This window comes from Lycium ferocissimum, chromosome 1, assembly GCF_029784015.1.
Source record: "Lycium ferocissimum isolate CSIRO_LF1 chromosome 1, AGI_CSIRO_Lferr_CH_V1, whole genome shotgun sequence".
In the NCBI taxonomy this organism is placed as follows: Eukaryota; Viridiplantae; Streptophyta; class Magnoliopsida; order Solanales; family Solanaceae; genus Lycium; species Lycium ferocissimum.
In genome coordinates, this window is record NC_081342.1 from 19,539,688 (window position 1) to 19,551,367 (window position 11,680).

An 11,680-nucleotide genomic window follows, 5' to 3' on the forward strand; every position below is an offset into this window, starting at 1 on the left:
AGCCCATTAGAGAAGGAAACCCCAAAACCCACTTAGTTCTCATGATTTTAGGGAGATTCTAGCATGAATTAATGTTAAACTAGGTGGAATAATGAATCATGATTAAGGAATGGTGTAAGACGGACTTACCTCAAAGAGTTTTCCCCGAGAATCTCTAGAAAATCTCCCAAAATATTATTAGGCCAAATAGGGAAATGAATTGAGGACTTAAGGGTTTTATAAGAAATTATATGTCGAACTGCCCGTCACCCGCTTCCTCGCTCACTCAACTGCTATAGCGGTCCCACTTTAGCGCTACTGGGATCGCTTCCATAATCCTTCGAGAAACATAACACACCGCTATAGTGGCACCGCTGCCGCGGTACTAGTGTCTCCATAGCGGCACGGCAGAACCACCAATATTCCCAACTTTCATGAAATCAACCCGAAATTTCGACTATCACCCGAGATCATCGGTTCACAAATCAAATATGCAACTTTACATAAAAACGCGCTACGAATGCACTCGTGGCCTCAGAATTCACATCGGGATCTCGTTGACCAAGTCAACTCCCGATACCTCAAAACTAACTTTCCAACCCAAGTCCCAAAATGCACCCGAGTGTATTGGAACCCGAACTGAATATACACACATGTTCTAAATGACCATCCGGACCTTTCGAAATCGATGAATTTTTTATAAAGGTCCGTTTACCCAAAAGTTAACTTCAAGCAAAACATTTTTTCACTTTAAGTCTAATTTCACAACTAACCTATTTCGCATCCGATCACCTCGAAAATCATACCACCTGTCCCGTGGGTCAAATATTCCCTGATAAAGCTCAGGAAAGGGTCAACGGGGTTAAACTAGCATAACGACCAAACGGATCGTTATATATATATATATATATATATATATATATATATATACGAGGTATTTCATGAACTGAAGTATGATTCTCAAACTCTGAGGAGAAATAAGGTTTCATGAATTAATGTGGCGTGGGGAAGAAAAACAATGTTATCACAAATAGATAAAATTCCTACATACCTATAGCTCTCCAATCTAACGAACTAAATTGCTTCTCTGATAAAGAACACCAAAACCCTTTGAATCGCTTGAGAAGGATTTACCTTGGAAATCCTATGTTTTGACTGAAAAATCATGAAGTAATGTTATAATTGCTTAGAAATTGTTAGAATGATCTTACCTTGACATTGGAGGATGAGGAAAGGAGAAAATCGGTTGCTTAGGGCCTTAGAACGAAGTTGGAATGTCAAAAACGATATAAAATCATCTAAGGGTCGCTTTTATAATCCGGGGGCGAAGTACCCATTGGCTCACTGAGCAAGCTCACACTTCGCTCTGGACCTCGCTGAGAGAGCTCTAGGGCGAGCTCAAGCCTCGCTTTGGCACTCACTAAGTGAGTTCCCAGCTCGCTTTGGGACCTGCCTGGTGCGCTTCAATAAAATGGTCATAACTCTATGTACAGAGCTTCGTTTGGGATCCACAATATATCGTTGGAATGGTATTGAAAAGGGATACAACTTTCATGCTGTAAGTTTTCTCAAATGCCCAACTGATATTCACGAAATCAGGCTGGAAGATAGACCTATCAAAAACTTAGCCGATTCTATCGAATCTTATACACCTCAGATGTGCCGCAGAAATACGGCACATTTGATGCCTTTTTAAGTACAATTTTACTTGTTTTTAAGTAACTTATTGTCATTTTTTATGTCTTTTGCCTCTTTGTAGGTATTTTAGTCATGTGATGGCAATTACGTGGAAAATAGCATAAAAAAGGCCCAAAATGTGAAGTTCAGGAAGGCAGATGCAGGAAGGAAATTTTACGGTGACTTCTACAGTCCGTAAAATATTCTACAGACCGCATTACTTGTCCCACACATCAACAAAAACCTGTTCAAAATAAGTCACAATACGGTGAGGATTTACGAACTGTGAAATATTTTACAGTTCGTGAAATCTACCGAAAAGCTGCAACAGGAACTATTGCATGAAGTGTCATTCTACGGTGGAAATCTATGGACCGTATTTCTGTTTTACAGTCCGTAAAAATGAAGCGTGAAAAGAAGACCTAATTTGAAGAATTCAGATTCTAAGGTGAAGGATGCAGATTTTACAGATCGTATCCTTGTTTTAGGGTCCGTATTTCTTTCGTCGAGGTAGTTTTGTCTAAAATTATTTTTCATGTTTGGACCACTTTAAATACATTTTTTAGGGTTTGTATTCATTATTCTGACTTTTACTCTTAGTCTTGGAGCATTCAATACATAGAATATTGGTTGTTGAACCTTTTAAGAAGGAATCTTGTGCTTTTGTCATCTTCTTCATTACATCTTTTTAAGCTTTATGAATACTTTATATACTATTGTCTTCTATTTTATGAATATGAGTAGCTAATCCCATTAGCTAAGGTTGTGGAAAAAAATGTGTTAATTATGTGATTGGGTTTTGCATTCAAATTTTATTAGTTGTTAATGGTGTCTTCTATTAACTCTTTAATTAAGCTTAAATGACTTTTAATGGTGGCCAACATTATTTGTTCCTAAATACTTAAGTTTGCTTGAAAAAGAAAGAAAAAGTTAGGAAAAGAGTTAAATAACAAGAATTTGGGGATTTAACCCCCATTTAGTAGCTTGAGCTAGGAATAGTAAAGCTAGCTTGAAACAAAAATGGGTGTCCACAAATTCTTCATTCTAAGTCTTGGAAAAGCTTAGAAATGATATTTATCAATTTGGTTGGAAAACCTTTGGTAAACAAAAGAAACCCATTGTTTATTACACCTAAACAAACTAATGAATTGAATTAATGCCAATTTGCATTACTTTCCTTTGGAACCACAACCTTAGTCCTTTTATCAATTGATTAAATTCACAACAAGATTTCTCTAGCAATTAGTGTGACGAACTTTAAATCAAACAATATTTATACCCCTTTCCTTAGAAATATAGACTAATAGTCTAGCATTACACTTTATAAGTATATTTCTTCGTCGTATTCCCCGTGGGATTTAACCCCAACGTCGTTGGGTTCTATATTTGACCAACGATCGTTTTACTCCTATTTTAAGGGTGTAATTTGGGCATATCAACCTCGCTTTCCGTCTTGATTCCGAGACAACTATTTCCACCCAAACTCATCCCGATTGGACTTCAAATGGCTAAAATGTCACACTAATACTCATTTAACAAATTCACACCTAACCCAGATTTACGGAGTGTTACATTATCTCCCTCTTGGGATCATTCATCCTCGAATGATGGGTGATGGTGCTCATGGTAACATGGTTGCATTAATTCTGGACTGAATGTTTGTTGAACTGAACGAATTTACTAGACTGATTGAATACTCAACTGAATGAGTAAGCTAAATGAGTATAGAACTGAATGAATACCGAGAGCGTATGAAATGCGGGGCGATGAGTATGGAACTGAATTGATACCAAACTGAATGAATGCTAAACTGATTGAGTACTAGGGATATGGAGATTATAGCTTAAAGTCTGAATACAGAGCTGACATGAATATGTAAGTGCTGAACTGACATGAATATCTGAGTACTAGATACATGCATGTCATAATATGAGATCTGAATACGGGAAACGTGAATATTATACCATGACACTGAGTGTATGGCGACCAACTCTAGTGGAAATTTTAGCTCGTAAGCCACTTGACCGGTTCTTCATAGGATCATGTATAGTCTAATAAATATAGGACTAAGCTTCCCTTTCTTCTCAAATCGCATGACATTTTTCATAGGCCAAACTTTCAAGAAACTCCCAATCGTTGCCATGAAACTTTGAATCTCTGCGGCGCACATCTGAATAGGACTCTTGGAGACTCTTAGCCGCTTTCAAACGCTCCTGAATTGATTTAACCTTTTTCCATAGCCGGATGGACCAAGTCTGGCCCTAGCAATTCTGTTTTGCTAACTTCATACCACTAATAGGTGATCTACAACTTTTCACATATAATGCTTTAAACGGTGCCATCTTGATATTGCCATGATATCTATTATTAGAAACAAACTCAATGAGGGGCAAATGATCATCTCAATTACCCTTAAAGTCTAGGACTCATGCACTCAACATATCTTCGAGCATCTGGATAGTGCACTTTGCCTGACTATTTGTCTGAGGATGAAAAACGGTATTGAGATTTACCTTGGTACCCAATCCTTTCTGAAAGGACTTCCAAAATTTTCTGTGAACTGGGCACCTTGATATGAAATAATGGACACTGGAGTCCCATGCAATCGGATAATTTCCTGAATTTACTACTTGGCGTAGTCTTCTGCTGAATCGGTGGTCTTCACTGGCAAGGGTATGCTTTCGATTTGGGTGATTATAGAGCCATATACTAAGTCCATATTTATCATCTCCAGTCAAGAATATCTGTATTCTGTGCTAAACCACGGGGCTTCTGATGCTCAGCTTTCACTTGCTTGCAATTTGGACCACTTGGCCACAAACTCTGCTACGTTCTTTTTCATGTCTTTCCACCAGTAAATCTCCTTAAGATCTTGATACATCTTGGTGCAACCTGGGTGAATAGAATACCTGGAATTGTGTGCTTCTGACATGATTCTCTCTCTAAGTCCATCCACACATGGAACACGTAACCTGCCGTGGTACCTTAACATACCATCATCTCCCCCTTGTTCGAACGCTGTCATCTTATGCTTGTGAATCCCCTCATTCAGGTGCAATAAGTAGGGATCACTATACTGTTTTTCTTCCACTTCCATTACTAAGGAGGATTCAACTCCGTTCTGAACAAAACTCCACCATCTTCTGAGTCCAAGAGTTGAACTCCAAGATTCTCTAAACAGTGAACTTCTGCACCATGATTTTCTTGTCTGTCTCAACATGATCTATATTCTTCATACTTGATTTTTTTTTACGAGACACTTCCCCAGGGCTCAACCCTAGACAGGCGGTAGAAGCTACCAAGCTGGAGTACGGTAGAGGCAGAGGGAATTTCTTAAATACTCATAGTATTGGTGCACATTAAGCCTTTGACCAGTACCCTAAAGATTATAGTCTCGTGCAATAGCACTACCCTTGTGACACGTAACGGGGCATGATCTTATGGTTTTTCTGTGATCGCTTAATTAAATATAACTGGTCTTGACACAAGTCGATCGACGATCATGCTATTCACTTCGTGTTTCTTTGTACATGCGAGGCACATTCCTTGTGGAGACTATCTCATTATGTCCTCGTTACTAAACTGATGTTCTTCATATCTCATGCTAACCTTTCGATTTTCAAATACTCAATTGGAATTACTAACGATGCATCCATCTCTCCCTTAGACCAAAGGTTAAGGTCTTATACTTGCGAACCTTCTCTCTTGTTGGGATCCAACCAATTTTCCTTATCTTCTGCAATTCTTTGCGCTTTACGTCACTGACGACTCATTTTTCAACTCACTTCTGAGCAACCTCCCTTACTAGGAAAAACTGAATTACTTACATGGACTGGGAACTAATGTATTATTAACTGGCATATTTCATCTTAACGACTTAACTTTGCTCCTACTATCAATCTTAGGGAAAACCCCTTTTTTTTTATAACTCTTAAAGACTATTCTTCTGTTGTTTGCTTTCTTAAAGTGTAGCTGATTTTCCTCTTCCACTTTCATGGTACTTCGGGTTTAACTTAAACTAGTTGGGTTCTAACATGTATTCGGTGTCTTCAAACTGTTACCTACTCACTAGTGTTAACCTGGTTAAGGATATCAAATCGTACCTATGCTAGCTCTGCCGAAATTGCTAATTCATTGTATCTACTCAATACTCACTATTCTTCTACTAACCACCTGCTAGCATCATGTTCTCTGATTTTGCTCTGAATACTAAAGTGAAGCATAATGTTATTTCTAACTTCCCTAATCATCTGACCCTATTCTACGATCGTACACTATCTTTCCTGAATGATAGACATGGATCAAACTTAGCGCAATTATGTCTCTCCTAAATAAAACATTGAAATACCTAACTCCAAACTTTCTATACACTTTAAAATCATGTCAAACTATACACATTTGGGGTAAATACTTAATCACATAACCTAAGAGAGAACTGTCAGATCTTCTTATCTCATAGTAATACCTACTTGTTGTAGTAACTTACTAACGTAGTACTTTCTATTCTGATCTCAATAAACTTGAACAAATTAAAATTATTACCTGAAATTCAAAATCGTCTGCTCTTGGTTCTCATGTCGTACACAATCTCTTCTTAGTCATGGGCATGAGTTGTACGACAAATATACATATTGGAAAAATCGAGACAATCTCGAATCATAGGTGATTTTCCCTTAGGCTCTATTCTGTTCAAAATCATAGTGATTGACCTATGCCCACTGCAGCTAAATTCATAACGGGCTTCCCCGTGGGGTCTTACATTTGCAAAGTTTATACATCTTTATACATTTTTATATAATATTATACACTTATTTATAACCAATGTATCAACCTTGTATAAGAGTATATAATAATAAAGTACAAGAAGTGTTTCATACACAATTTTACTATGTTATACAGAATTATGCAAAAACTAGGTTTTGTCTCATTCGAACTTCTAGCCTGTTTGGTCAAGCTTCTAAAAACAGCTTATTTTAAAAGTACTTTTGGCTAAAAGCAGTTTGTGTTTAGCCAATTAATTTAAAAAGTACTTTTGAGCAGCAATTAGTGTTTGGCCAAGCTTTTAAAAAGCGCTTCTATGTGTATTTTTCTCAAAAGTACTTTTCGAAAAAGTGCTTTTAGGCAAAAACTATTTTTTTAGCTTCTGAAAAACTGCTTCTGCTACTCTCCAAAAGCACTTATTTTCTCCCAAAAGCTTGGCCAAATACCTCACTTTTTAAAAAAAAAATAAGCACTTATTAAAAAAATAAGTACTTTTGGGGGGGAAAATAAGCTTGGCCAAATAGGCTATTCAGCTTACGAAACTCCATTCAAGTTGGGTCAAAAACATCACCAAATGGATCTCAAACTTTACGACGAGCTTCACCCAAAGAATTTCACAATATTAATCAACACTCATTCCATTTCCTTCAATGAATTTTCAGATTGTGAAACAACAATATTGTTTTTCATTTTCATACATTTTGGGCCAAAAAAATTCAACTCAACTTGCACAAATCGGTCTAGAATACAGCCCAACCTCAGCCCAACTTTCTTTTACTAAAAGAAAATTTGTAAAAGAAATTTGTTTTTTTTTTTTTTTTTTTTTTTTTTTTTGGGTAGGGAAATTTATTATTCTTCCACAGGCTTAGTAAAAGAAAATGGATAGAAGTTTCTTCGTGTACGTGAACTATATGCCCACGGGCAATGCAGGAGTTGACTTCTTCATTTTTTTTCCCTTTTCCAAGTTTTCCACCGATAGGCATTTGCCCAAGTTGCATTATTTTAAATTTATAAAAGAAAGATCGATTCCAACATCAATTCACGCAGTAAACAAAATGGAATATTATACTCGTTTTTGGCCTCTTGAGTGATTGAGTCAGCTTAGTGTTTATAAACGACGTGTTTTTGTTAATTGAAAATTCATCACAATCATTTTTATATATTCTGCTGTTAAGTATACACGGATCTCAAAATATTTCTCATGCAAAGTACTTTATTATAACCTGTCGGAGCTTAAATTTACCATGTTTGCTAGTAATTAAGTAAATAACCCAAAAAGAAACTTACTCGTATTAAGGTCTATGATCAGGTGACCAAAATGTTATTGGCAAATCTGTTGGATAGCGTGAATATGATCAAAGACAAGTATGACATAGTCATGTTTCATAGTTATATGGGGCAAATACTTATTTGCTAGCCATCGTTTATACCTGACCATATCAAATGATCACTTTTAGGTAATTCAACATTATAGATTATATCAATAATCTTGATTTAACTTAAAATAGTCTATTAGCGTACGTATCATGCATTTATTTGTGTGATATCAGAAGCGAAACTAGAATTTTGAGTTTATGAATTCTAGATTTTTAAAAAAGGATAATTTTTGGAATTTTTTGATTTTACATAAATACAAGCTTTGCGCCAAAACTACTGAGTTCTGTCAAACCCATAATCGAAATACTAGCACTGTGACTGTGTAATGGAAACACCATACGTGTCAGTTTCACCGTGATGTTGTAAACAGTTCAACAGTCAAGAAGCTATTATTTTCATACATCATGTGTGAATAATAGCCTGTTTGGCCAAGCTTTTGTGAGGTTAAAATCGTTTTATTTTTTGTTTTTTATTTTTCAATGAGGTGTTTGGCCAAGCTTTTGGGAGAAAATAAGTGTTTTTGGGAGTAGCAGAAACTGTTTGCAGAAGCTAAAAGAAGTATCTTCCCCCAAAAACACTTTTTTGAAAAGGCTTTTTGAAAGAAAAAAAAATACACTTAGAAGCATTTTCTAAAAGCTTGGTCAAACACTAATTGCTTCTCAAAAGTGGTTTTAAATTTTTTTTGGCCAAACACAAAGTGATTCTCACAAAAAAAAAAAAAAAAAAACTTTTTTGAAAGCACTCTTCAAAATAAGCTGATTTTCGAAGCTTGGCCAAACATAATATAAATGAGTAGGAAAACTAATCTACTAGCAATCTGCGAGTTCGATATGGAAAGAAATTATCTTTACGCCATGTTTCTATTTTTTTTTCTTATTATTACATTCTCAAGAATCAGGACTTATGGATTTTTTGGTAAGAGAATATGTTCTGGTGTGGCTGGTCTCATCTACATCTCTATGGGTTTTTATATTGTATCTAAAATCTAATGAAGAAAAGGTTGAATATTGTGGCCATGGGATCATGACTTAGAACTTTCTTGTTAGTTCACAATCACAGGATTTATGCAAATTTTTCTCCCCGACCACATTAGTTGGGACATGGATTCGCATAGCCAAAACGCGTAGCGAAAGTTACGGAGCAATTAATTAATTAATTACAAAATTCTGTCTGGCAAGTGTTGTTAATTTCTTATGTTTATTTATTCTCCTTCTTCATTTTTTCTTTTTCAAATATTTTAATAATAATAGATGTAGAAGAGGAAAATTAACCATTTGAACAAAGATTTAAGCACCAATTGTCAACAATCAAATCATTTCCATCCTCAGACAATAGTTTCAACCTTAAAAAATTCAAGAATTTTGGTGCTCTTCAAATTCTTTTTACTGAATTTATCAAAAACAATGTATAATAACTTTAAGACACTAAACAATATATCAAAAGCAATCAAAATAGCTTGGAAAAATTACAAAATCAAAGCTACATACACAAAAGAGGAAAATAATTACATATCAGAACTGTGGCGTGCAAATTTTGACATACCCACCCGACAACTTCATGATACTTTTCCAGTGAGTAATATGAATATATTCATACTTGATCCGTTTAAAACAAATTGCTTATTTCACCCGTTTATAATTGGACAGATAAGATGGATACTATTTTTGCTATTCACTTTGCCAGTACTATATACGCAAAAAAAAATTGAACAATAACGTATTAGTGACAATGCGCAATCAATTGACGTGTAGATATGTATATTTTTGGATTTTATAAATTAAATGAAAAAATAAATACAAAAAATTACTCTTGTATAAGTCAACTGAGATATGCATGCTGATACTTAGATTAATGCTTCTATATTGATCTTGAAGTAATATGCTATAAGATATACAAAACATCATTGAAGATCTTGAGAAAACTTTTGGAAATTCGAAATGGATCTCTTTAATTTCGTCGATCTTAGCATAAATTAATGTTTGATGATCGATTTTATTGTTGCTTGGAGCTTGTGGTTGAAAAGTTTACACTTTTGGAAGAGATTGATAGTGGGAAATGATAGAGAAGGAAGTGAGAGATAATAGAGAGGCTAGTGATGCTTGACAAGAAAAGAGACGGTTATGGGGAAAAAAAAAAGTGACAGGGTTTGGCTATAACTAATAATAGAATTTCAAAATTTATACAAATTAGATTAAAACTCGTAAGAACAAGAGATTTGGGCCAATTTTCTTTAAACTAGACTAGATGGCCGAGCGGTTTTGTGCTGTAATTTTCTCAAATTTCATGAATTGGCCTTCAAATAGCTGATCTTTCATTTTTGTCATTTGGTAATCCAACTTATGCATAGTAGGGTATAATTTTTTTAATCAAGCAACGTTTAAATTGTGAGATGTTATGATGCGAAAATATAAATTTATGTGCCGCAAAAAAATTGCGTACTTGTTATGGCGGTAAAAATTACATTTTTTGTGCATATTGGCCTTCAAAAGCATTGGTCTTTAATTTTTGCCCTTCGCCTAATACCCCAAGGTTCTGGGTTCGAACCCCAACTCAGTTAAAAAAAAAAAAAAAGAATTTCGCAAGGCAGAGTTTTGTATGCCTCAGGTAGAATTTTGAATGTAAAACTCTACCTGAATGCAGAGTTTTTGCATGCAAAACTCGATATTACACCCCGTATCTTCGAAGAAGCACTTATCAAATTTGAAACATAAGTACGTTGAGTTTTGGTTAAGTAAAACCACTTTGGAAAATAAGGAGCAAGCATTATTAAGTATATTTAATGAGTGAAGGATGTATATAAGGTACACCGGAAGGTTTTATAAGGAAATGAGTAGAAGAAATGGAGTAGTACGACTTTGGAGAAAGGATGGGAAAAATTTCTTGTGAAAATTTTGGTCCAACTTGAGTGAAAAATCTCTCTTAGCATATGAAGTGTTTTGAAGTGAAACAAAAGCCTAAAATGAAATTCGTCGAGTCTAGTTTCCAACGGAACAAACCGCTCATCGATAGGACATTGGATAATATAATTTATGGACGTTACAAGCTTGGCTGATAAAGCAGAAACGAGTGCTACGAATAGCGCTACAATAACCGACACACTTTCTGAAATCGCTACGGGACCCCGAATTTGGACCTTATAAAAGGGGCAAACCCCATTTTTTTCACCAAAAAAAAAAAAATCAGATTTTAGAGCAGCAACACAAAGGGCAATTTTGTCATAAAAAAAGTTGAGGGTTTGAGTGATTTTCAAGTGGCAAAGCGTTAATCAAGGCCCGGATAACGCATGGTTGTGATTCTAGTATTGTTTTGCGGTGGATTTTAGCATGGATTCAAGTGGATATCGAGGATATTGCTGTTTTAACAAGAATAAGATTGCGACACCGGAAATAGGTGGAAGAGCCGAGACGTGAATTTTCAGGTGCAGACACTCAATTTGGTGATCCGCCAGCCTAAGACTTCTGTCCAGCTGATTAGAGAGCTCCATTGTTCCGGAGCCTGAGTCATTTTGGTACAGATCCTTTGATATAGACTTATGCATATCCAGGGGTATGGCGGGGTCCTGTACCGTGATATTTCACTGTTATACTCTTAGAGGTCCATAGACATGTATGGGTTGTATATGTGTTTTAGTCAGCTATATCGACGTAGTTCGTTCTGGATATTCCCGTATATAGTGGCAACCTTGTCGGCTTGCATATCTTGTTATGTTTTGATTAACTGTGACTCCCCAGGAGATAGATTCATTTTGATATATGACCTTATGAGTCTACAGTATGCTTTTACAAATTTCCATATTGTCCTTAGTTTCAGTCTGATTATACCTAGCAGGTTCGTATACGAGTGTTCAGCTAGGGCATTAGTCATGGCCCATGGGTTTGGGTCACGA